General features: G+C 41.8%; 1 protein-coding gene across 1 annotated transcript in view; it reads left to right on the forward strand.

Moving 5' to 3' along the window:
* The first annotated feature begins 2082 nt into the window (after positions 1–2082).
* Positions 2083–25952, forward strand: part of OSMR (oncostatin M receptor) — a 96755-nt gene continuing 72885 nt past the window's right edge. Inside the window, exon 1 of the mRNA XM_064271458.1 lies at positions 2083–2153. The gene's annotated coding sequence lies outside the window, so the exon portion shown is untranslated. The remainder of the gene's footprint in view (positions 2154–25952) is intronic.

Below are 25952 nucleotides of genomic sequence, written 5' to 3' on the forward strand. Positions count from 1 at the left end.
GGAAATGGGAGGAGAGTGGAAAAACTTGTGCTACTGAAGTCAGCAGTAAGAGAGCATCAGGAAAGAGTGTCTAATGGAGCAGAATAAAGATGTATTTGTTCAAAACAATCTTGTCAATGTTAAGTACGTATGAGCAGTTCTTAGCTTAGTAAGTCCTTCATCCAAAATTTACAGGTTTTTCTGGGTATCTGCTGTGAGTTGAAATCAGTGGTGCCTGATTCTAGAATAAAAGGATAAATTTAAGAAATTAGAAAGGTGCACTAAATAAATGAATTTTGTATGGGCACCAAGTTTTGTGCTCCTCAGTTTCCTTCAATTACAATAGGAGCCCGAAGTCGGTTAATACTCACTTTGCAGAAATTCTTCATTACTGAATATTTTTTTATCTAGCATCTCATTTGCTACTACAGTGATCCCTACGAGCTGTTTTGATAAAGAAGAAATTAGCTTTTTTTTTTTTTTTCTTTACTCAGCAAAATACAGAATCTGAAAGCCTTTCCAACCCTTTGGAACTGGGTTTGACAGTGTTTCCATAGCTATGCAAATGGATAAACTAATGCATTCTTCTGAAACTCTTTAAGTAATGGGAGGTGTGACAAAGGAACACGAATTTATTTAGACAGGAGTACCTTTTCTTCATTATTATCAAGTATTTACTATGTAGCATAGTCTTTGTGGCATCATTAGGCATTAAGTGTATTATGGCCTAGAAAACAAAATTCTTCCCTTGGGATGACATTGGGGAGGAGCAAAAAAAAAGAAAAAAAAAAGAAATCAGCTGGACAAACAGATGCTACTTTTATAATTTTTGTGGAGATTCTGACATTATTTTAAGCCATCTAGTTTGTTCAAGATGTGTTTCTAAGATACCATTCATGGTTCATCCTTCTAACTCACTTATGATATCTTTCCCCATTCCCTTACATTTGTAATCTTTTCCACGGTACTGAACCCCAAACCAGACCAGGCTTAGCTGACCGGGAGCAAGACCCAGGTGCCAGGCATCTGGACAGATGAGTCCTCCAGATACTGCATGGTCCATCCACTCCCATCTCTGGGCCCAAGGGTGCAACTGAAGGGGCAGTCTTAGGATGGTTTCTACACCAGCTCCAAGAGTCAATTTTAGCTTCCTAGATTCCATTATGTAACTAAAAATCCCTGTTGTCTAGTCAAACTATAAAGTGAAGGCAACTATGCGTTTTAAATTCCTCAGCATGGTAAAGATTGGGTGCCATTTCTAAGAGGAAACCCGTTGCCATTGAATATTCCGACTATAGTGACCCTATAGGACAGAGCAGCACTGCCCCATAGGGTTTACAAGGAGCGGCTGGTGGATTCGAACTGCCTACCTTCTGGTTAGCAGCCAAAGGCTTAACCACTGGGCCACTCAGGGACGGTAAGAGGAAAAGTAAACCATATTATTGCACGTCCCGGTCTTTGTGAAATGAAGGTTTCCTGACTGTAGGCTGCAAATGAAAACTTGAAGTACCTGGCAGGGCGTTTCTACCGACCGGAGTGGAGTTACCGACCAGAGTGGAGTGAGAAACCTGAATCCTAGAAATCTGTTCAAACACTCTTGTATTGTTCAAAAAGGAAACAAGAGCCTCAAGCTTGGATGGAGTGCTTGTCTTTTGCAGTAAGATTTTTCTGCGAGGTGGACCCAAAAGTCTGTCTGTAGGTTGGGACAATCAGGGGGATAACTCCAGTCACTCGGCTTCTTTCCGGGGACCGCGACAGAGGCTCCCTCCATTTGGCCTCCTGGGCACGCGGAGTGGTCGATTTCCACTTGTCCTTCGCGGATCGCTCCCACTTTCCCTTCCCACCCATCCCCCAGCCCACCCGCCAACTCCGCGTCCTGGAGGCCGCGCCTCCCGCAGGGGCGCATCTACCTCCCCGCGGGACCGAAAGGAGGAATTCCTCCGGGACCTGGGAGTGCCAAGAGTGAGGAGCAAGACGGGAAATTGCAAAAGTCCGCGCCCCTCTGCCCTCCCCCGCCGACTTCCCGTAACGCCCGCCCCTCGGCGCTCACCCCACGGCTGATTCATAGCCGCGGCGCGGGGCCGCCTCGCACGGCCACACTGTTGTCCGCACCGGCGGGCCCCGCGTCTCCCACCGCCGAGGACTCCGCCCGGCTCGGAGCCCGACCCCGAGGCGTGAGTACCCCCGCGCCCCGCGCTCAACCCGCACCCTGCCCGCCTTCCGCGATCACTTTTCCCACGCGCGACCCCGGCGCGGTGCCAGACGGTCGGAAAACTTTGCAGCTCTGCGGGGCGGGACGCAGCCGAAAGCTCGGCCACCGGCCTCCCCTCGGCGGGGCCGCGTTTGCTTTGGCTAGGGATTTGATGTCCTTAGAGACGGTGCTTTTAAGGGTGCTTGCCTCTGGCCCGCCTGCCTGGTGGGTAAACACTAAAGACAGTACTTTTAGGGGTTCTTGCTTCTGACCCGCCTACCTGGTGGGTAAACATTGAAGAGTAGTTCATTTAAGAGCGCACATGGTAAGGTCCACCGCGACATTACCTTCCCTGCTTTTACGGTCACCTCCCATCGCTTACCCTCAAATCGTGAGCGATTGTTGAAATTAAAGTTCCCAACGGATGACTTTTGCCTCTGAACTTTCAGTTTCAACACCAAAACAAACAAGCCAAGCCCGTTGTCTTAGGGTGGATTGAGACTCATAGCGACCTTGTGGGACAGAGTAGAACTGCCCCATAGAGTTTCCAAGGAGTAGCTTATGGATTCGAACTGCTGACCTTTGGTTAGCTTTTAACCACAGTTTCAACACACCAGAAGTTAATTGCCTCCCTGCGCCACAACCTGGCAGAGCCACTCCTGCTTTTCCCGGGATGCGGGATGCGGGATGCGTTTATCTCCCTTCACTAAGTGCCCGCTTACACCTAGAAGTGGGAGAGGAAATCCCCGCGACTCTGCAGAAGGGTCTGGGTCGTCTCCAGCAATGTGAATCAAAGTAGCACCTAGAGTTGGCGGATTGGGCATCAGGAGTCTTGCATTTGTAACTGCCCCCTCCAGCCCTTTTTATAGACAAGAGATGGACGCTTGGAGGGACTCAGTAACGTGTCCAAACCATATAGCTAGTATGTTGCTGTTAGGTGCCTGCAGAGTAGATATTTTTGACTTACAGTGACCCCATATAACAGTAGAATTGCCCCATAGGATTTTCCTAGGCTGTGCATTGGGCTGCTAACCAGAAGGTTGGCTGTTGGGAACCCACCAGCTGCTCCATGGAAGAAAGATGTGGCAGTCTGCTTACATAAACATTATAGCCTTGGAGACCCTATGAGGCAGCTCTGTTCTGTCCCATAGGGTCACTATGAGTCGGAAGCAACTCGAGGGCACTCAAGAACAATCTTTAAGGAAGCAGATCGCCAGGTCTTTTCTCCCACTTGCAGAGGCTGGGTGGATTTGAAACAAAAAGGTTAGCAGAAGAGTGCCAGCATTGCTGTTGTGTGCCTTCGAGTCCATTCCAACTCATAGTGACCTATAGGACAGAGTAGAACTGCCCCATAGAGTTTCTAAGGCTGTAATCTTTACGGAAGCAGACTCCCACATCTTTCTCCCAAGGAGTGGCTGGTGAGTTCATTCAAACTCCCCAATGAAGTGGGTGAGCTATAGACTTACCCACTTCACCACCAGGGCTAGCATGGTGAGACTGAAATTGGATCCTAGGTCTCCCAGGCCAGGGTTTTTCCGCTTCACCAAGATTCCTTTCTTGGTAGTCGTTGATCTGTCACCCATCTGTCCATCCATCCATTCATCCCACAGGAGGCCTGTTCTGTGGAGGGTGCACGATGCTTGGCGCTGCTGAGAGGCCACTTGGTAACTGACCTTCCTTGAAAACGCTTTGTGAACAAGCCTATTCTCCAATGCAGGAGTTCAGTAAATGTGAGGTCGGTGTAGGCAGGGGAGAAGATGGAATCCAATGTGGTGTATTTAATTTGAACTAGAAGGAACTCTGGTCGGGGAGAGGAAGCTTTGGGTCTAAAGCTATCTTTGGGACTTGGGTTAAGTTACTTATTGCCTCTTAGTCTCAGTTTTCTTGTAAGTAAAATACTGATGGTTGATCCTTACATGTTAGCTCATTTAAGCCTAACCAATGAGGTAGATACTAATATTGATGTCTTCACTTTATCAGTGAGGAAACTGAGGCCCAGGAAGGTTATGAAACTTGCCTGTGGTCACACAGCTAACAAGTGACAGAGGCAGGATTTGGTTTTGGAGCCTCAGCTCTTAAACCAAAAAACCAAACCCACTGCCGTTGAGTCGATTCTGACTCACAGCCACCCTATAGGACAGAGTAGAACTGCCCGATAGAGTTTCCAAGGAGCGCCTGGCGGATTCAAACTGCTGACCTCTTGGTTAGCAGCCGAAGCACTTAGCCACTACACCACTATTAAAAACAGAAAACAAAAAAACCTGTTGCTGTCCAGTTAATTCTGGTTCATAGCTATCCTATAGGACAGAGTAGAGCTGCTCCACAGGGTTTTCAAGAAGCAGCTGGTGGATTTGAACTGCCAACCTTTTCGTTAGCAGCTGAGTTCTTAACCACTGTGCCACCAGGACTCATCTTAACCACTATGCTGTACCTCAAACTCTAGGACTCTTTGTAGAGTGGGCCTGGAGGCCGTCCTTCACTGTGGTCCTGCTTTGTCTTTCTCCTGGGCTGTTTTAAAAGGGACTCAGACACCCTTGAGGTTGAATAGTCCCAAACAATCATTATGGCCAGAGGGGTCCCAAACTTACCTGTGCTCAAAATCATTCCTGGAGTTTTTGAAAAATGCACACCACTGGACCCCAACTATAGCTAACCTGTTCAGAATCATCAGGAGTGCTCAGTTTGGCCTCTTCCTCGGTTGTTGGTAGGCCTCCAGTGACAGGGAGCTCACCACCTATCATTTCGTTGCTGGACAGAGCTCATTCTCAGCCAGAACTTGCCTCTTTATGATTTGTGTTTGGCCCCAGTTCTGCTTCCTGGTGTCCCAGTGAATGCGTCTAAGCCTTTCACACCAAAAGGTCTGGTCTAGGGTGTCCAGCCAGGACTCAAGCCACCCTGAGGAGAACATTTATACCCTGGCTCTGTATGCTAATCCCCTTTCTTTAACCTGAGCAGACTGGGGACTCCTACAGGGGTACACGGACCTATTTCAGGGGGCATTCCGCTGCTTCTTGTAACTCTGTTGTCCTCACGATAGTTTTGAGAAGGGAATCAGCAATAATGTGATGTGACAAGGGAAAAGAATGGGTTTTCCTGTGGGAACTGGGCTGGGGTGTTGCTGACTCTAGAGGAAACCTTAGTGACTGCCCTCTCGCTCAGTTACAGGAACAGCGAACCTTGGCCCTCCTGTCCCTGGGGGAGGAAGTCCTTGATTAAAAAATCCATATATATCTGAAAAAACCAAACAATATTGTGACCTTGCTAGAGAAAACCCAAGCAGACTTCCTTGTAGCTACAGAAAGAGAGCATTTCTTTCCCAGCAGCTTTGTCTGTCTTCACAGCCTTCCTTTCTTCCTCGTTTTGGCTCTACTGGTGCTTTAGCGTTTGTTTACTCCAGGTTATCTGTGCCTGTGTTTTGTGCTTTAAAAATAATGGAAGTAATAACTGAAGATACTACCATTAGCAGAGAGTCAGACGGTACAGAAGTATATGAAATAAGAGGTAAAATTAAATTAAAATGCATCACCCTCAATCCCACTCAGAAGAGGGAACATCGGGTTTGGCAACTACCATCCCAAGGTGTTTTCTTTTTCTGTACACTTGCATAATGTCTACATTACACATATGTTTTTTAATATATAAATGAGATCTTATTATACGTATTGTGCAGCTTGCTTTTTTTTTCACTTTCCAAGTTGTAGGAATCGTTTCATGTCTGGACCTACCTCTTTTCCTAACGGCTACATGTTATTCTAAAGTGGAAATATAATTGATCTGTTCTTATTGGTATATATATTTGGGTTGTTTAGAGTTACTCAGCTTTAGCTCTAATGTGCCAGAGAACACCGTACACTCACCTTTGTGCTCAAGTGTGTTTCTGTGGAATTGAGTCCTAGAAGAGGTAGTCATAGGTCAAAGGGTTTGTCTGCTTTTCAACTCGATAAATACAATCCTCTAAATTACACACCTCTCCCTCCCCGACAGGTACTAATTTAGGCTCAGCGCACAAGACTCTATTTCCCGCCATTTACCCTAAGGCCAGCTGTTGTATATATATATATAAAACCTGGTGGCATTGATATATATATATAGAATCGACTCAACGGCACTGGGGTATATATATATAATTACTATTTTTAATTTTCAGACAGGGTAATGAGTGAAACACAGTATTTCATTTTAATTTACATTTTGCTGGCTACTGTTGTAATAACAGAGCCCTTGGTGGGTTGGTAGCATAGTGGCGGTTAAGAGCTACAGCTGCTAACCAAAAGGTCAGCAGTTTAAATCCACCAGCAGCTCCTTAGAAACCCTATGGGGCAGTTTTACTCTGTCCTGTAGGATCTATGGGAAACCCTGGTGGTGTAGTGGTTAAGTGCTACGGGTGCTAACCAAAGGGTCGGCAGCTCAAATCCGCCAGGCACTCCTTGGAAATTCTATGGGGCAGTTCTACTCTGTCCTATAGGGCTGCTATGAGTTGGAATTGACTCGACGGCACTGGGTCTGGTTTTCGTTTTGATAGGATCTATGAGTCGGAATTGACTCGATGTCAACAGGTTTGTTTTTGTGGTTATTATATTTATGGGTCATTTGCATCCACCTGTGAATTACCTGTTCATATCCTTTGCCCATTTTGTGATTGGGTTTGTTTTCTTATTCCTGCTTTTTGAAGAAACTGTATACAGATTCTGTATCTTAATCCTTTGTTACAAATGATGTAAACATTTCTTCTACTTTAATGCTTTTGTTTTTAACTACCTGTTACTGTATAGAAGTTTTAAGTGTTTGTGTAATCAATGCTGCAGATCTTTTCATTCATCAAGGTCTTTTTTCACTTGAAAATTATTTCTAAATTACCTTGTTTTCTTTCAATAATTTTATTACTTTGGTTTTTACATTTAGCTTTTTAAACCATCAGATAATTTTTGTGTAAGGTGCCAGATAAGGTTGTAACTTAATTTTTCCCCAAAGTTGTAGCCAGCTGACCCCACACCGTTTATTTTATAGCCCATCTTTTTTCCAACTGATTTGAAATTTTGTTTTTGTCATACAGTAAATTCCCATTTATACAGAAGTCTCTTTCAAGACTATTCTGCTTGATCTTTTTTATCTCTTTTTATGCCAGTGCCATGCTGTGTGAAACACTATAGCTTCATAATGTGTTTTTCTATCTAGTAGAATGTATTTGTCCTTTTTTTCAAAACTTTTTTCTGAAATAATTCTTCAACATTTTCTCTTTTGTATAAACTTTACAGCTTGTCAAGTTTAATAAAATCCTGTTGGAACTTTTCTTAAGATGTCATGGAGTTTATAATTGTTAGTACATTTTTTTAATGCCTTAAAGTGCATTTTAATGTAAGCACCAAGAATTGAGGAAGCAGTGTAATGTGTAAAGTACTGGGCTTTGGTGACTGACACACCTGGTTTTAAATTCTGGCTTTACATCTTATTAACTGTGCCAGCTTGGACAATTTCCTTTTAACTTTTCTTAGCCTTAGTTTCATCATCCACATGTAGGGTTAACAATAGAATTCTTTCATAGGGCTGTTATAAGAAACTAATAAATGTATGTAAATCACTTAGTAGAGCTCCTGGCAGAGAGTTAGTATTCAGTACATGCTAACTGGGATTATTTTCATATTTTGTGTCCTGCACTGGGTTTTCAGAATGCCTTATTGGTAGTTGTTGTTAGGTGCCGTCGAGTCAGTTCTGACTCATAGTGACCCTATGCACAACAGAATGAAACACTGCCCAGTCCTCTACCATCCTTACAGTTGTTGTTACACTCAAGCTCGTTGTTGCAGCCACTGCATCAATCCACCTCATTGAGGGTCTTCCTCTTTTCCGCTGACCCTGTACTTTGCCAAGCATGATATCCTTCTCCAGGGACTGATACCTCCTGACAACATGTCAAAAGTATGTAAGATGCAGTCTCACCATCCTTGCTTCTAAGGAGCATTCTGGTTGTACTTCTTCCAAGACAGATTTGTTCTTTCTTTTGGCAGTCCATGGTATATTCAATATTCTTCACCAATACCACAGTTCAAAGGCGTCAATTCTTCTTTCGTCTTCCTTATTCATTGTCCAGCTTTCACATACATATGATGTGACTGAAAATACCATGGCTTGGGTCAAGTGCACCTTAGTCCTCAAGGTGACATCTTTGCTTTTCCACACTTTGAAGAGGTCCTTTGCAGCAGATTTACCCAATGCAGTGTGTCTTTTGACTTCTTGACTGTGGCTTCCATGGCTGTTGATTGTGAATCCAAGTAAAATGAAATCCTTGACAACTTCAATCTTTTCTCCATTTATCATGATGTTGCTCATTGGTCCAGTTGTGACGATTTTTGTTTTCTTTATGTTGAGGTGTAATCCATACTGAAGGCTGTGGTCTTTGATCTTCATTAGTAAGTGCTTCAAGTTCTTTTCACTTCCAGCAAGCAAGGTTGTGTCATCTGCATAACCCAGGTTGTTAATAAGTCTTCCTCCAATCCTGATGCCCCATTCTTCTTCATGTAGTCCAGCTTCTCTGATTATTTGCTCTACATACAGATTGAATAAGTATGGTGAAAGAATACAACCCCGATGCGTGCCTTTCCTGACTTCAAACCAATCAGTATCCCCTTGTTCTGTAAGAACAGCTGCCTCTTGATCTATGTAAAGGTTCCTCATGAGCACAATTAAGTGTTCCGGAATTTCCATTCTTCTCAATGTTATCCATAATTTGTTATGACCCACAGAGTCAAATGCCTTTGCATAGTCAATAAAACACAGGTAACATCCTTCTGGTATTCTCTGCTTTCAGCCAGGATTCATCTTACATCAGCAATGATATCCCTGGTTCCACGTCCTCTTCTGAAACCAGCCTGAATTTCTGGTAGTTCCCTGTCAATATACTGCTGCAGCCGTTTTTGAATGATCTTCAGCAAAATTTTGCTTGCCTGTGATATTAATGATATTGTTCAATAATTTCCACATTTGGTTGGATCACCTTTCTTGGGAATAGGCATAAATAATGTATCACTTCCAGTCAGTTGGCCAGGAAGCTGTCTTCCAAATTTCTCGGCATAGACAAGTGAGCACCTCCAGTGCTGCATCCGTTTGTTGAAACATCTCAATCGATGTTCCATCAATTCCTGGAGCCTTGTTTTTCACCAATGCCTTCAGAGCAGCTTGGACTTCTTCCTTCAGTACCATCGGTCCCTGATCATATGCTCCCTCTTAAAATGGTTGAACATCGACTAATTCTTTTTGGTATAATGACTCTGTGTGTTCCTTCCATCTTCTTTTGATGCTTCCTGCATCTTTTAATATTTTCCCCACCTTTGCAACTTGAGGCTTGAATTTTTTCTTCAGTTCTTACAGCTTGAGAAACGCCGAACGTGTTCTTCCCTTTTGGTTTTCTATGTCCAGCTCTTTGCACATGTCATTATAATACTTTACTCTGTCTTCTCGAGATGCCCTTTGAAATCTTCTGTTCAGTTCTTTTACTTCATTGTTTCTTCCTTTTGCTTTAGCTGCTCGACGTTTGTGAGCAAGCCTCAGAGTCTCCCCTGATATCCATCTTGGCCTTTTCTTTCTTTCCTGTCTTTTCAGTGACCCCTTGCTTTCTTCATGTATGATGTCCTTGATGTCATTCCACAACTCGTCTGGTCTTCGGTCGTCAGCGTTCAGTGCATCAAATCTGTTCTTCAGGTGGTCTGTAAATTCAGGTGGGGTATACTCAAGGTCATATTTTGGCTCTCGTGGACTTGCTCTGATTTTCTTCAGTATCACCTTGAACTTGCATTTGAGTCGACCTTAATGACATAGATGGAGTAGAACTTTCAGGACCTACATTTGCTGATGTGTCAAGACTCAAAATGAGAAGAAAACAGCTGCAAACATCCATAAATAATTGGAACCCAGAACGTACAAAGTATGAATCTAGGGAAATTGGAAATCATCAAAAATGAAATGGAACGAATAAACATCAATATCCTAGGCATTAGTGAGCTGAAATGGACTGGTATTGGCCATTTTGAATCAGACAATCGTATAGTTTACTATGCTGGGAATGACAACTTGAAGAGGAATGGTGTTGCATTCATCGTCAAAAAGAACATTTCAAGATCTATCCTAAAGTACAACGCTTTCAGTGTTAGGTAATATCCATATGCCTACAAAGAAGACCAGTTAATATGACTCTTATTCAAATTTATGCATCAACCACTACGACCGAAGATGAAGAAATAGAAGATTTTTATCAGCTACTGCTGTCTGAAATTGATCAAACATGCAATCAAGATGCATTGATAATTACTGGTGATTGGAATGTGAAAGTTTGGAAACAAAGAAGAAGGATCGATAGTTGGAAAACACGGCCTTGATGAGAGAAACTGTGCTGGAGATCGAATGATAGAATTTTGCAAGACCAAGGACTTCTTCATTGCTAATACCATCTTTCACCGACATAAGCGGTGACCATACACGTGGACCTCGCCAGATGGAACACACGGGAATCAAATTGACTACATCTGTGGAAAGAGACGACGGAGAAGCTCAATATCATCAGTCAGAACAAGGCCAGGGGCCAACTGTGGAACAGACCATCAATTACTCATATGCAAGTTCAAGCTGAAACTGATTATTGGTAGTAGGAACTAGTAAATATTTTTCTTTATTTATTGATAGTGTCCTAGGAGACAAATGAATAAGGAAGACCAAGGAAGGATTGACGCCATTGAATTGTGGTGTTGGCGAAGAATATCGAATGTACTATGGACTGCCAAAAGAACAAACCTTCCTTGGAAAAAGTACAACCAGAGTGCACCTTAGAAGCAAGGATAACTAGACTATATCTCACATACTTTGGACGTGTTTTCAGGAGGGATCAGTCCCTGGAGAAGGACATCATGCTTGGTAAAGTGGAAGGTCAGTGAAAAAGAGGAAGACTCTTAACCAGATGGATTGACACAGTGACTGCAACAATGGGCTCAAGCATAACAATGATTGTGAGGATACCGTAGGACCAGGCAGTGTTTCGTTCTGTTGTACATAGGGTTGGTATGAGTTGGAATTGACTCAATGGCACCTAACAACAACAACAACCGGATATAGCAGTAGTTCTCAAATGTGCATATCAGTCACCTGGGGATCTTGGTTAAATGTATCCACACACATATATATGAAGATCCCACTATGGGGAGAATAGCTGGCTGACAGCCTCCAGCTGCTGCACTTTTGAATCCATTGCACATTCACACCCAAGTTCACAGCCTGCAAGTCTGCTCCTAGCCACTGATGAAGCCAAGCCACTTCTGCCTGACATGGGACTCCTCTAACCTGCCATCTTTCGTCACAGTCTCCCCCCCCAGCCTGGCCAAAACTTTCTTAGAGTTGTACCGTAGCTGGAAGCCCTTCCTTCCCAATCTTCCTTCTTTCTTCTTCCCTTTCACAGTCGTCATACCTATATTGGCCCTGAAGTCTCCACCTGTCTTCTGCTCCCTTTTCCCTGGCAAGTGCTTCCCCCAGTAAATCTATTGCACATCTATTTCTGTCTTGGTATTTTCTTCTCAAAGGATCTAAACTGACCCAAATAGGCACACCCAACTATTAACAGTTATAAATTCAGAGCTGGGATGGGGGAAAGAAAGTAGGCAGGAGGAGGGAATTATGGACAACTTTCTCAAGGTAGGTAATTTTGCAATATGTAACATTCTTCTCTTTTGAATATATTGGGTCCAGTCTTGAACAAGTATTGGCCATTCTGTTATTTCCACACTTGAACCATATAATCCAGCAAGGTGAAACAAGTTGATAGTGTTCTATGTTTCGAATATAGTCTATGGATGTCAGAGTATACACAGCAAAACATATACCGGTTCAACAGTTTCTACATGTACCATTTAGTGACTCTGATTATATTCTTTGAGTCATGTAATCGTTCTCACCGTCCTTTCATGAGTTGTTCCTCCCTCATTAACATAAATTCACAGCCCTATAAGGTTCCTATCTAATCTTTCGAGTTGCTTTCGTCAATTTGGTCTCATATAGATTACCTCTTAAAAGAGCGTAATGTTCAAGGTAGACATTTTTACTAGTTAAGCTAAACTGTTCTTTGGCTTTAAGAAGACTTCAAGGAATCTTTTTGGTTTAAGGTTTAAAGATTATCTCAGGGCGGTAGTTTCAGGGGTTCATCCAACCTTCGTGGCCCTAGGAGGCCTGGAGACCATGAGAATTTGAAATTCTGTTCTGCATCTTCTCCCCTTTGATCAGGATTCCTCTATGGAATCTTTGATCAAAATGTTCGGTAATGGTATTCGGGCACCATCCAGTTCTTCTGATCTCATAGCAAAGTAGGCAGTTGTTCATGAAAGCAATTAGCCACATGTTGCATATCCTCCCACTACTCAGCAGAGTGTGTTCAAGGGAACTCTGAGTAGCACAGCTTCATGGTTGCCACACTTCGCTTCCACAGATGTTTTTGTGCATACACTACTCTGAAACTTGCATTTTCACTTAATTTTTGGACTTTTTTTGTGCTAGCACTTGGGTCTATTTCATTCTTTTTAACAGTTGCATAGTATTCCTTTGTTGCAATGCCCTGTAATTAAATTTCCTAATTCCTTTTGATGGCATTTGGACTATTTTCATATCTCCTCAGTCCAACAAAGCTGAAGCACACACATGCACATGCACACACATTGTAGGACAGAGTTCCAGAAATACAACGTCTGGATCAAAGTGAACGCACACTAAATTTTTAATAGATTTTGCTAAATTGATCTCTATAAAGCTGCACCTTTTGACCATTAGCGAGTGACAACGCCTATTTCTGCAAACACCAATGCTATGTCTTAAGATCTTTTTAAGCTTCACCAATTGGACACCACGTAGACACACACAGGCATGCAGACACATATCTACTGTTTTAAGGTACCTTTATTTAATTATTAGTGATAGTGCCAGTTTTTCTTTTTTGAATATTTATGTTTTCTTCTTTTTTATGAAATACATATTTATGTCATGTACCGGTTTTTCTATAGGGTCCTTACTTTTTTCTTATCCATTTCTAAGAGCTCTTTATATGTTGAGTGAGTATAGTAACTTTTTGCCATAAGTATTGAAACTATTGCACCCAGTTTATTGTTAGTCTTGGGCCAGTTACAGCACTGAAAGTTTTAATTGCTTATGACATTGGTATAGCAATATTTATATTTATTGCTTCTGGGTTTCATGTAATACTTAGACAGATTTTAAAAATATTTGCCCATGTTTTATCCTAGCCCTTTTAATGGTCTTATTTCTTGCATCTATGTCTTCATCTAGAATTTATTTTGCTCAAGGGAGTGAGACAATAGCAATAATGATGAAATTAAAATTAGCTGGTTTTACTATGTGTTCTCATAATCCCATTTAATCCTCATGCCTGTCCTGTGAGGTAGGTTCTTTTATTCCTATTTTACAGAAAAGGAAATTGAGCCCCAGAGGGGATAAGTAACTTGTCCATGGTCATGTAGTAATTAAGTTCCGGAGCAGGTTTATGTCAGAGCCGATGCACTTAGTATCAGAGCTTCTTTTTCACACAAATGTCCAGGCTGTTATTGCTTCTGTACCATTTTGAGAAATAATCTGCCTTTTCCCAACTCATTTGAAATATCACTTTTAGTATAATTCCTGCATATTCTTTGGATCCAGAATATTCCTTGGATCTAATTTTCCATTCCCCTTTTTGGCTTCACTTATGACTCAGCTTTAACTCTAGCTGGTGTCACAAATTGCAGGAATCTTTAACTGTATGTTCCTTAAAACAAAACAAAAAACAGCTGTAAGTGAGCCAGCCGAGTCACATAAATCAGTATTCACCTTGCAAAACTGGTAGAAACGAGGGCTTTGAACTGGTTTGTTCTAGTTTGAACCTCTACTGAGAATTTGCATTTCTACCTCAGATATACTGAATCAGAATCTACATTTTAACAAGATCCTCAAGTGATTCTTATGTATAATAAATTTTGAGAACCACTGCTCTACTCATGGTTCACAGGATTGGTCCCTAACCAGCACCATTAGCATCGCCTGGGAATTTATTAGAAATGCAAATTCTCAGCAGGGGTTGAAACTGGTAGGAACCGGTTTGAAGCTCTGGTAGAAACACCGAGCTGTTACCTGTTGGGTAGGCTCAAAGGGAGGGGAAGACGTGCTTGAACCTTTTTGTGGGTCGTACCTCCTGGTGGCCATACTTGATGAGGATGGGGTCTTAGAATTGGAGTGAAAATCTTGTTGGTGATCAGTCTTAGGCTATAACAGTGAAGGCCCTCTCACAGTGGACTTCCTGATACATGGCAGCCCTCTTAAAAAAGAAATAAAGATAACTGAGCCTGAGAAACCTGGGGACGCTTCCAAGAAGTGTCTTATAACACTTTGTACTGTCTGCAAAGTAGTCCTTCACAAGGTGTACACACCAAAGCACATGTCCTTGATGAGCTATCTGTTTCTTTAGAACAGCACTTCTGCATGATGTCATCATGTCAGCCAGCCAGTTTTGAAGAATTTGGCAACACACCCATGTTCTTAGGAAGCAAACGACAACCATTGTGCTGCTTTTCATAGGGAGTGTTTACGATGGGGGAGCTTCCCAGGAATAAATATTTCAGTAATGACAGAAAAAGATGTTTGGCAGGGAAGGGCATACTTATCTAGTTTCAGAAGTTGTGTTTATTACTCATGCAGTACTTATGCTGAGGGATATTCAAAAGCATCTTCACTGAGATCAAAATTTTGCAAAGAAATAAGACTTGAAGAAGTTCTATTAAAACAGGTGGACAGTTTGTCTTCTCTTTCTTCCCATTTTCCTTCCACCACCAAGATGGTATGTCAGTGGAACACTATGAATTAGGCAATATTTGGCATCAAGAAGAGTAGAAGGAAAGTTAATATCAGCTTAGTGTATGATCCAGCAGTAGCGCTCCTAGATATTTACCCAATTAAGTTGAAAACATAAGTCCACATAAGAACCTGCACATAAATTCTTATAGAAACTTTATTCATAATTGCTAAAAATTATAAGCAACCGCTTAACCACTATGCCACCAGGGCTATAGAGGCAATAAAATGATCAGTGGTTGCCAGGGGTTTGGGAAGAGGTGGGATGGGGTAAACAGATTCAGCACAGGGGAGTAGCAGTTCTCCTCACTGGTCGTTGTGGAGAGAGAAAGCCTATTGGAAGAATGAGAAAACTGGTGGCCTTTTCCAAACGTTGGAGTAAAACTCCAACCCATGCTTTCCGGCCCTGAGCAGCAGTGGGGGACTGCTTGAAGCAGCCAACTGGTGCTGGAGGTGCTCTGCAGATTAGGGCTAGCCTCCCCAACCTCAGCTCACACAGCCCTTACCCTTGAGATGATGTAGGAAAGCTTGGCCTAATCCTAGATTTCAGGGGTCAGTGGGGGTTCAGTGGTAGAATTCTCCCCTTCCACATGGGAGACCCGGGTTCACTGGTACCTCATACACAGCCACCACCTGTCTGTCAGGTTGTTACTGTGTTGCTGTGCTGCTAAGAAGGAGCTTCCAGACTCTGACAGACTAGGAAGAAAGGCCTGGCAATCTACTTCCAAAATCATCCACTGTAAACGTTGTGGACCCCAGTGGTCTGATCCTGTTGTTCATGGGGTTGCTGTGAGTCAGGAGCAACTCAACAGCAGGTAACAACAACCATATTTTCATTTTAATTTGCAAAAGGAGTGTAGTGTCACGTATGGAGTGTGTTAGTCCTTGAACTGCATCTCTCTTCTGTCTGCACTCCCTCTTTTGAGGATCATCCCAGTCTTGTAGCTTTAAATTCTTTTTTTTTTTCTTAAATGAACTTTAGGTGAAGGTTTACAGAACAAACTAGTTTCTCATCAAACAGTACACACATTGTTGTATGACACTGGGTAACAACCCCACGAAATGTCAGCACTCTCCCTTCTCAACTCTGGGTTCCCTATTACCAGCTGTCCTGTTCCCTCTTACCTTCCAGTCCTGCCCCAGGGCTGGTGTGCCCTTTAGTCTTGCTTTGTTCCATGGGACTGTTCAATCTTTGGCTGATGGGTGAACTTCAGGAGTGGCCTCAATACTGAGCTGAAAGGGTGTCCAGGGGGCATACTCTCAGGGTTTCTCTAGTCTCTGTCAGGCCAGCAAGTCTGGTCTTTCTTTTTGAGTTAGAATTTTGTTCTACATTTTTCTCCATCTCTGTCTGTGACCCTCTATTGTAACCCCTGTCAGAGCAGTCAGTGGTGGTAGCCAGACACCATCTGGTTGTACTGGACTCAGTCTGGTGGAGGTCGTGGTAGATGTGATCCATTAATCCTTTGGACTAATCTGTCCCTTATATCTTTTCTTCATTCTTCCTTGCGCCCGAAGGGGTGAGACCAGTGGCGTATCCTAGATGGCCACTTAACGGGCTTTTAAGACCCCAGACAGTACTCACCAAAGTAGAATGTAGAACATATTCTTTAAAAACTGTGTATGCCAATTGAGCTGGAAGTTCCTGAGACCATGGTCCCCACAGACCTCAGCCCAGCAGTTTGGTCCCTCAGGTCCATGTGTCTATGGAGCTACCATGGGCTTGCCTTGCACAGGTTGTGCTGGCTTCCCCAGAATTGCGTACGTCTTACCCTTCACCAGTTACCACTTATCTATTGTATATTTAGTGTTTTTCCATCCCCACTTCTCCCCTCCCTCATAACCACCAAATATTGTTTATTTTTGTATGTAAACCTTTTCATAAGTTTTTACAGTAGTGATCTCATACAATATTTGTCTGTTTGTGACTGACTTACTTCACTCAGCATTATGTCCTCCAGATGCATCCATGTTATGAGACGCTACACAGATTCATCGTTTTTCTTTAGGGTTGCATGGTACTCCATTGTGTGTATGTACCACAGTTTGTTTATCCACTCATCTGTTGATGGGCATCCAGGTTGTTTCCATCTTTTTGCTATTGCAAACAATGCTGCAGTGAACATGGGTGTGCATATATCTATTTGTGTGATGACTCTTATTTCTCTGGGATATATTCCTAGGAGTGGGATTGCTGGATCATATGGTATTTCTATTTCTAGCTTTCTAAGGCAGCACCATATCATTTTCCAAAAAGGTTGTATCATTTTGTATTCCCACCAGCAGTGCGTAAGAGTTCTCATCTCCCCGCAGCCTCTCCAACATTTGTTATTTTCTGTTTTATTGATTTGTGCCAGTAATGCTGGAGTGAGATGGTATCTCATTGTGGTTTTGATTTGCATTTCTTTGATGGCTAGAGATCGTGAGCATTTCCTCATGTGTCTGTTGGCTGATTGAATGTTGTCTTTAGTGAAATGTCTGTTCATTTCCTTTGCCTGTTTTTTTTATTGGATTATTTGTCTTTTTGTTGTAGAGATGTTGGATTTTCCTGTAGATTTTAGAGATTAGATCTTTGTCTGATTTGTAAGAGCCAAATTTTTTTTTCCCAGTCTGTAGGTTCTCTTTTTACTCATTTGGTGAAATCTTTTGGTGAGCTTAAGTGTTTAATTTTTAGAAGATCCCAGTTATCTAACTTATTCTCTGGACCTTACGTATTGTTGGTTGTGATTTGTATCCCATTAATGATGTGTTTTAGGGCCTATAGTGTTGATCCTATTTTTTTCTTCTAGGAGCTTCATTTTTTTTTTTGCTTTGTGTTTAGATCTTTGATCCACTTTCAGTTAGTTTTTGTATACAGTGTGAGGTATGGGTCCTCTTTCATTTTTTTGCAGATGGACATCCAGTTTTGCCAGTACTAGTTGTTAAAAAGACTGTATTTTCCCCATTCGATGGACCTTGGGCCCTTGTCAAAGATCAGGTGACCATAGGTCGATGGATATCCATCTGGGTTCTCAATTCTGTTCCACTGATCAGTGTATCTGTCATTGTACCAGTACCAGGCTGTTTTGACTACCGTAGCTGTATAGTAGGTTCTGAGGTCAGGTAGTGCAAGTTCTCCTACTTTATTCTTCTTCAGTAATGCTTTACTTATCCAGGACTTCTCTCTTTTCCATATAAAGTTAATGTTAAGTTTTTCCATCTCTTTAAAGAATGTTGCTGGTATTTGGATCAGTATTGCATTGTATTTGTAAATAGCTTTGGGTAGAACTGTCCTTTTCACAATATTGAGTCTCCCTATCCTTGAGCACGGTATGTTTTTCCATTTATGTAGATCTCTTTTGGTTTCTTGCAGTAGTGTTTTGTAGTTTTCTTTGTATAAGCTTTTTACATCCCTGGTTGAATTTATTCCCAAGCATTTTATTTGTTTAGGGGCTATTTTCCTGATTTCCTTCTCATTGTTCTTTTTATTGGTATATAGGAATCCACCTGTTTTTTGTATGTTCATCTTGTATCTTGCTACTCTGCTGAATCTTTCTATTAGTTCTAGTAGTTTTCTCAGGGAGTTTTTTGGGTTTTCTAAGTATAGTATCATATCATCTGCAAATAGGGACAGTTTAACTTCTTCCTCACCAATTTGGATGCCCTTTATTTCTGTTTCTTACCTTATTGCTCTAGCTAAGACTTCTAACACAATGTTAAATAGGAGAGGTAATAAAAGGCATTCTTGTCTTGTTCCTCTTTTCAAGGGGAATGTTTTCAATCTCTCTCCATTGAGAACGATGTTGGCCGTTGGTTTTACATAGATGCCCTTTATTATGTTGAGAAATTTCTCTTCTATACCTATTTTACTGAGAGTTTTTATCAGTGATAGGTGTTGGACTTTGTTGAATACCTTATCTGCATTGATTGAGATGATCATTTGATTCTTTTCTTTCCTTTTATTCATGTGGTGGGTTAAGTTGATTGATTTTCTAATGCTGAGCCATCCTTGCATTCCTGGTATGAATCCTACTTGGTCGTGGTGTGTTATTTTTTTGATATGATACTGAATTCTATTGGCTAGAATTTTGTTGAGAATTTTTGCATCTATATTCATGAGAGATATTGGTCTGTAATTTTCTTTTTTTGTGGTGTCTTTGCCTGGTTTTGGTATCAGGGTTATGCTGGCTTCATAGAATGAATTTGGAAGTATCGCTTCCTTTTCTATGTTCTGAAATAGTTTGAGTAGTACTGGTGTAAGCTCATCTCTGAATGTTTGGTGGAATTCTCCAGTAAAGCCGTCTGGGCCAGAGCTTTTTTTTGTTGGGAGTTTTTTTTATTACCTTGTCAGTCTCTTTTGTTATGGGTCTGTTCAAATTTTCAACATCATTTTGTGTTAGTTTGGGTAGGTTGTGTGTCTCTAGAAATTTGTCCATTTCCTCTAGGTTTTCAAATTTGTTGATTATAGTTTTTCATAATACTCTGTTATGATCCCTATTTATTTCATTTGAGTCTGTTGTAATGTCCCCCATTTCATTCCTTATTTGGGTTATTTGTGTTCGCTCCTGTTTTTCTTTTGTCAGTTTGGCCAGTGGTTTGTCAGTTTTGTTGATCCTTTCAAAGAACCAACTTTTGGTTTTGTTGATTGTTTCTATTGTTTTTCTATTCTCTATTTCATTTATTTCTGCTCTGATCTTTATTATTTCCTTTCTTCGGATGGCTGTGGGCTCCTCTTGCTGTTATCTTTCTGTTTGTTCAAGTTATATAACTAATGTTTTGATTTTGTTCCTTTTTTTTTGATGTGTGCATCTAGTGCTATAAATTGACCTCTGAGGACTGCCTTTTCTGTGTCCCAAAGATTTTGGTATGATGCGTTTTCATTCTCATTTGATTCTAGGAACTTTCTGATTCCATCTTTGATTTCTTCAATTACTCAGTGGTTTTTAAGCAGGGTGTTTTTCAGTTTCCATATAATTGATTTTTTTTTCCATACTCTTAATGTTGTTAGTTTCTATTTTGATGGCACTGTGGTCAGAGAAGATACTTTGTATTATCTCAGTGTTTTGGATTTTGTTGAAGGTTGCTCTGTGACCTAAGATGTGGTCTATTCTGGAGAACATTCCATGTGTGTTGGAAAAGAATGTGTACTTTGCACCTGTTGGGTGCAGGGTTTTATATATATATAAATTTTTTTTTTTATGAGATCAGGTTGGCTTATTGTGCTCTTTACCTCTTCTGTATCTTTGTTGAGTTTCTTTCTAGATGTTCTGTCCTTTACTGAGAGTGGTGTGTTGAAGTCTCCTACTATTATTGTGAAACTGTCAATTTCTGTTTTCAGTGCTGTTAGAGTTTGTTTTATGTATTTTGGAGTCCTGTCTTTGGGTATGTAGATGTTTATTATGGTTAAGTCTTCATGCTGGATTATCCCTTTAATCATTATATAGTGTCTTTCTTTGTCTTTTATGGTGGATTTTGTTTTAAAGTCTAACTTATGCGAGATTAGTATTGCTACTCCTGCTCTTTTTTGGCAGTTATTTGTTTGATATATTTTTTTCCATCCTTTGATTTTTTTAATAAATTTGTCTTTGTTTCTAAGATGTGTCTCTTGTAGACAGCCTATTGATGGATCCTGTTTTTTAATCCATTCTGTCACTCTGTGTCTCTTCATGGGTGCATTTATGCTGTTTACATTCAGTGTAATTATTGATAGGTGTGAGTTTATTGCTGTCATTTTCTAGTGCTTTTTTTTTGTGGTGCTAACGTTTTCTTTGATACTCTTACTTTCCTGTGCTGAGTTCCTTTTGTTTGTAGATTGCTTTTTCATTTGTTTTTGCAGATTTTGTTTTTATTGAGACTTTAGGATTTTCTCCTTTATTTTGATGAGTAGGTTTGTTAACTTTCTTTGTGCTTACCTTAAAATTTACCCTTATCTCCCTAGGCTTGAGCCAGTCTATTATTACTTAGTATCACCTTGCCGTCTTTTCCATTTGAAAGTTCTATACCTATACTGTTTATTCCCTCTTTTATTGTTCTGATGTTGTTGTCATTTATAGATTAACCTCTCTGTTTCCCTGTTGCAATTGTTTTGGTTTTGGATAGTCCTTGAGAGTTCATTTCCTGGGTTGGTATCTGGCTGGTACAATCTTGCATCCTAGATTCAGGCTGTGGTCTGATATTGTTTGTTCTCAGACCGAAAGACTCCCTTTAATAATTCTCGTAAGTTTGGTTTTCACATATTCCTTTAATTTCTGTTTTTCTAGGAATGTCCTAATTTCACCATCATATTTGAATGAAAGTTTTGCAGGGTATATGATTCTTGATTGGCAATTTTTTTCATTCAAGGTTTTACATATGTCATCCCATTGCCTTCTTGCCTGCATGGTTTCTGCTGAATAATCAGAGCTTAATCTTTCTGTTTCTCCTCTGTATGTGACTTTTCGTTTTTCTCGAGTTGTTTGCAGGATTTTTTCTTTGTCTTTGGTTTTAGCGAGTGTGATTATGATATGCCTTGGTGTTTTTCTTTTGTGGTCTATCCTATATGGAGTTTGTTGAGCTTCTTGGATGGTCAGCTTTTCATTATTCATGATATTAGGGAAGTTTTCTGTCAGCAATTCTGCAGTGATCCTCTCTGTGTTTTCCATTTTCTCTCCCAGTTCTGGAACTCCAGTCACTCTCAAATTTTTGCTTTTGATTGTATCCCACATAATTCTCAAGGTTTCTTCATTTTTCTTCATTCTTTTTTCTAATTTTTCCTCAAACAGTGTTTGTCTTCAATTTTGCTGATTCTGTCTTACATTGTTTCAAACCTGTGCCTCAGCCCTTCTATGACACCGTCCCTTTCTGAAATCTTTTTGTTTATCTTCTGGATTCCTAATTGTTTTTGAATGATTTCTAGTTGTGAATTTATTTACTTTGTATTTTCCATGAATTTGTCAGCTTTTTTCATAAATTTGTCTATTTTTTTCCTCATTTTTGTCTGCTTTTTGCTTCAACTCTTGGATTGCTCTGAATATTAGAGATTTGAATTCCATATCAGGTAGTTCTAGTGCCTTTTCTTTTACTGGAAAGTCAAGTGGTATTTTATTTTGGACACGTACTGCAACCGTCCTGTTCTGTTTTTTTTTATATGTTTTGATATTGTCTGCTGTCTTTGGGACATTTGACAGTTTTCTTGGTTTCTTGATTGTAGATTTGTGCTTTTTTTTTTTTATTTGGTTATGTCCGAGCAGGCAGTCTGTGCATTCTTTGTTGTTTGCTCATCTGTAGTCAGAGGACTTTTCACCTCCTTGTCCAACAGGCAGGGCCAGTCATTCAGCTATGGTGCATCGGAAGGTTGTGACGTGTGGAGCTAACAGGAACCAAAACAAACAAGCAGACAAATAAAGACAAAAAAAAAAGAGTGCTAAGGGAGCTTGCTGTTGGAGTGGATGGATGAAAAACCAAGAAATGGAGATAAACAAAAAGAAGAAAAAAGGGAAAAGGAAAGAGAGAATAACTAGATAAAAATTTGGAAAAGAAAAGAAAAACCCCCAGGAGTCCCAGAGTCCCCACCAGTGGGGCTGCTAAGGCTGGGAAGTAGCTCCCAGGCTGTGCAGTGTACCCTGGCTAGAGGGGGTATAGATGTCACACAGCACCACGTGTTCAGGAGACACGAAAAGAAGGTAAGTGTAGAGAGATGAGAACTGAGAAATGGAGAAAGACAGAAGGGGAAAAAGAGAGAGAAAAGAGAAATTAAAAAAGAAGGAAAGAGGGGAGAAAAAAAAAGAAATGCCCCCAGGGATCCCACCTACGTGGCTACGCAGATTGGGGGAGAGACCCCTAAGCTGTGCACTGCAGCCCTGCTAGAAGGGGCTCCCAAGCTGCGAAAAGAAAGAGAAAACAAACAAACAAAGCAAAACAAAACAGAAGAAAACAAAACAAGGGAAAAAAAAAGCTGCATGGCTCCCACCAGCGTGGTGTCATGGTCGGGGGGAGTGGTTCCCCCAGTTGAGCATGATTTCACAGCCTTTCAAGGAGCAGCAAAGATGGCACATGGAGCCAGGTGTTCCAGAGAATGGAGGAGGAGGTGGTAGGAGGCACAGAAGAAACCAAAAGAGACAGAAGAAACCAATATCAGCTCAGGGGCCCTGCTAGTGTGGGCAGGGTGAATCCAATCAGCCTGAGGCCAAAGCAGTTGCCTCCTGGCCGAGAGATTGTGATTGGGGGGAAGCAGAGGAGGCCGGGGGTGGGGAGGAAGCGGGGTGGGGGTAGGAAAGTATGTACAGCTCATTACTAGGTACTCCGTCTCCTGCTAGAAACTTTGTGAAGCTTCTTTCTTGTATTACCTGTCTGCCAATCTCCGACGTCAGTGAGGTAAATCCAAGCGGCACATACGCTGTACTTCCCGGCTGCCGGAGCCACTGCAGCCAGCCAGGAAGCTCAGAGGTAGAGCAGTGGGGAGAGAATGGGGAGTGGGAAAGCATTTATTGCTGGTTACCAGGTGCTCTGTCTCCTGCTGGGAGTTCTGCGAAGCTGCTTTCCCATGCTCTCTGTCTGCCTATCCTGACAGGAGTCCAAGATGACATATCTATGCTGGGTTAGCTGATGGGGCCTTTAGCACATATCTCTCCTTGTGTTCTCAGAGAGAGAGCACAAGAAGTCATGTGCTTGGCTGAGTTCTTTATCTCTTCATTTGACACTTCAGGTTCCAGGAATGACATTTGTCTCTGTTTTACTTAGTTTTTTGGGTCTTTGTTGTGGAGGGAGAGTGTGGTGCTTCTGTCTATGGTGCCATGTTGGCCGGAAGTCCCTTGTAGCTTTAAATTCTACCTGTATGTAACCGAGGACTTTTGAGCATACATCCTTAGCCAGAATTTCTCCTCCAAACTCTTAACCGAGTATCCAGCTGGCTACTTGACATTGCCATCTCAATGTCAAATAAGCTTCTCAAACTTGTTAGCTACTGTCAAGCGGGCTCTGACTCACAGTGACCTTATGTATAACTGAATGAAACATTGCCCAATCCTATGCCATCTTTGTGATCATTGGTATGTTTGTGTTTATCGTTGTTGCTATTGGGTCAATCCGTCTCAGTGAGGATTTTCCTCATTATCACTGACCCTCTACCAACCATGATGCCTTTTTCTGGTGATTGGATTTCTCAAACTTAACATGTTGCAAATTAAGCTCTTGATATATCCCACGAAATCTGTCCCTCTCACAGTCTTCTGCTTCTCCATAAATGGTAAATCCATTCATCCAGAGACTCAGACCAAAGTTCTCAGAGCCATTCTTGACATCTCACTTTCTCAGCACCCCATGTCCTGCCAGCTCCAGAATTTCACTGCTACTCACCACTTCCACTCCTATCCCCCTGCTCTAGCCACCATCATTCTGACCTAGACTATTGCTGTAATCTCCTCACTGCCCTCTTTCCTTCTGGTCTTGCCCCTTCAGTCTCTTCTGTATTCAGTGTAAGTGAGACCATATTACACCTCTGCATTAAATCCTCTAGTGGCTCCCATCTCACACAGAGTAACAACCCAAATGGTTTACCTGGTCTGCCCACCCTCCCTGTGTACCCTCTGATTTCATCTCCTGTGACTCACTTCCTTGGTTACTCGGCTGTAGCCACTCTGGGCTCCTTCTTGTCCGTGAATATGCCAGGCACACTCCTATCTTGGGGACTTTGCACTGGCTGCCACCCACATGTTGTTGGGTGCTGTCAAGTCAGTTCTGACTCATAGCGACCCTGTGTACAACAGAATGAAACACTGCCCAGTCCTGCACCATCCTCACAATCATTATGTTTGAGCCCATTGGTGCAGCAACTGTGTCAATCCATCTCATTGAGAGTCTTCCTCTTTTTCGTTGACCCTCTACTTTACCAAGCATGATATCCTTCTCCAGGGATTGATCCCTCCTGATAACATGTCCAAAGAACAAGAGACCAAGTCTCGCCATTCTTGCTTCTAATGAGCATTCTGGCTGTACGTCTTCCAAGACAGATTTGTTCATTCTTCTGGCAGTCCATGGTATATTCAATATTCCTCGCCAACACCATAATTCAAAGGCATCGATTCTTCTTAGGTCTTTCTTATTTACTGTCCAGCTTTCAGATGTGTATGAGCTGATTGAAAATATCATGGTTTGGTTCAAGTGCACCTTAGTCCTCAAAGTGACATCTTTGCTTTTTAACACCCCTCATAGTTCTCTTTATCAGCCGGGATTCCATCGGGAGACTGTTGGTACCTTAGAATAGGATAATCTGAGGCAGATGCATTCACAAGGTGTGGCGTAGAGGCCACATAGGTTAGCGCAAGTCACCTGGGGGCTAGTAGTAGCTGACACAGCTGATGCAGAGTCCTGCCTAGGTTTTTCCGCACAGCATTGACTCTGCGCTATCAGGAGCTCTCTTAATGCAACATTTCCCAAAGGGGGAGCAAGGGATATCTGTGGGATGTCCTTCCAGCTGAAGACTCCCATTCTGCAAGTTTTGATTCACTTTATTAATTTTCCCAGAAGGTTTTTAGACAACTAGAACTCTTATTCCTTCTGCAAGTGGTCCTTAGGGGGTTTGTAGCATGAAATATCGAGGGTGGTGGTTGTTCTTTTACATACTGGAAATAGCAAGCAGTATGCTCATGCACAGGCAGTGACCATGAGTCATGATTGCCCCCTGCCCAGCCTGAGTAAACCTGTGCACATTAGAGCAGATGGAAGGCAGTAAATCTGGGCAGGTGCTGAAGTGTAACCTTCTCAGATTCACAACATCCCATGTGTCAGAGACAGTGGGAGGGCAGGAGTTCCAAACAAGTCTCTATCTTGGTGGCTTTCAAAGACTGCCCTGTGATGCTGAAATCGTAGAAACTCAACTTTTGTAAATTCTCATGTTTTTCAATTTAGTTCCATGACAAATTTTATGCTTTAATTTTTGGTTGCCCTCGATTGGTGGATGGCTTCT

The sequence above is a fragment of the Loxodonta africana genome, chromosome 2 (genome assembly GCF_030014295.1).
Source record: "Loxodonta africana isolate mLoxAfr1 chromosome 2, mLoxAfr1.hap2, whole genome shotgun sequence".
Classification (NCBI taxonomy): Eukaryota; Metazoa; Chordata; class Mammalia; order Proboscidea; family Elephantidae; genus Loxodonta; species Loxodonta africana.